The sequence below is a fragment of the Palaemon carinicauda genome, chromosome 12, assembly GCF_036898095.1.
Source record: "Palaemon carinicauda isolate YSFRI2023 chromosome 12, ASM3689809v2, whole genome shotgun sequence".
Lineage (NCBI taxonomy): Eukaryota > Metazoa > Arthropoda > Malacostraca > Decapoda > Palaemonidae > Palaemon > Palaemon carinicauda.
In genome coordinates this window covers 99,838,201-99,839,735 of record NC_090736.1, presented here as the reverse complement: position 1 = coordinate 99,839,735, position 1,535 = coordinate 99,838,201, and the positions used below count along the sequence as shown (strand labels likewise).

Sequence of the window (1,535 nt, the reverse complement as noted above, 5' to 3'; positions counted from 1 at the left end):
CCAAAATCAAAAGGTGGAAATCAGTATATACTTACAATCATGGACAGATCCACTAGGTATCCTGAGGCCATTCCGTTGCGGAATGTCTGCTCTAAGAATGTTGTAAATGGGATGTTACAATTTTTCACTCGGTTTGGATTGCCTAAAGAGGTTCAGTCGGACCAGGGTTCAAACTTCTTAAGCAATGTATTCAGACAGGCAATGCAGGAACTAGGTATCAGGCAGGTAACTTCATCAGCGTACCATCCTCAGAGCCAAGGGGCTGTAGAAAGGTATCATCAAACCTTGAAAACTATGTTGAAAAAATTTTGTTTGGAGAACAAAAGCGATTGGGATAAAGGTCTGCCCTTCCTTCTGTTTGCGTCCAGAGAAATCCCCAATGAGTCGTTAGGGTTTTCCCCTTTCGAGTTAGTATTTTGTCATCAGGTTAGAGGACCTTTAAAATTGATTAAAGATCAGTGGATTAATAATGTTGAAGATTCTAATTTGTTGGACTATGTTTCAGATTCCAGGGAAAGAATCAGGAAAACCTGGGACATAGCAAGAGATAACTTAATGGAAGCTCAGCAGAAGATGAAAAAATACTATGACTTGGGAGCCAAAAAGGTTGACTACAAACCAGGAAATGAGGTCTTGGTATTTCTTCCAGTAGCAGGTCAGCCATTACATGCTAAGTTTTCTGGGCCTTACACAATAGAAAAGAAGGTAGGAAATACGGATTATGTTGTTCTTGCTCCAGATAGGAGAAGGAAAAAGAGGTTGTGCCATGTTAATATGTTAAAGCCATATTTTTCAAGGACGCCAAAGCCAGTCTTGTTGAATATAAAGTTAGATAATAATAGTAATCAAGAGAAACTTAAACTTGAGACTGAGGTTGAAGACTGGCCTATTTCAAATTCAGAGGCTTTGAGGAATTTGAAGAATAAATTGGTTCATCTTGATGGAAGTCGAGGTCAGGAGTTGAGCGATTTATTCTACGATTATAAAGATGTATCTTCAGATGTTCCGGGTAGGACCTGCTCATTACAGCATGATGTTGATGTTGGCAATTCCAATCCTATTAAACAACACCCATATCGCTTGAATCCGCAAAAGGCAGAGATTGTTGAACGGGAAGTAAAATATATGCTTGATCATAAATTAATTGAACATAGTAGTAGCCAGTGAAGTTCCCCTGTAGTACTTGTCAAAAAAAATGATGGTCAATACCGTTTATGTTTTGATTAGAGGAAAGTAAATGCAGTCACCAGGACAGATTCATTCCCAATTCCTAGGGTGGATGACTGTATTGATCGTATAGGAAAGGCCAGATTTATCAGCAAGTTTGACATGTTGAAGGGTTACTGGCAGGTAGGTTTGACAGATAGAGCCAAAGAGATATCTGCTTTTGTTACACCCACTGGTTTATATTCCTGCAATGTCATGCCATTTGGAATGAAAAATTCGGGTAGTACTTTTCAGAGACTCATGAATATGATTACCAAAGACCTTGAAGGGTGCACTACGTATATAGATGATGTGGTAATTTTTAGTGA

General features: G+C 38.8%; 1 long non-coding RNA gene across 1 annotated transcript in view; it reads left to right on the top strand.

Moving 5' to 3' along the window:
- The first annotated feature begins 1,235 nt into the window (after positions 1 to 1,235).
- Positions 1,236 to 1,535, top strand: part of LOC137650607 (uncharacterized) — a 1,751-nt gene continuing 1,451 nt past the window's right edge. The window contains exon 1 of the long non-coding RNA XR_011046001.1: positions 1,236 to 1,350. This is a non-coding gene — a long non-coding RNA (uncharacterized lncRNA). The remainder of the gene's footprint in view (positions 1,351 to 1,535) is intronic.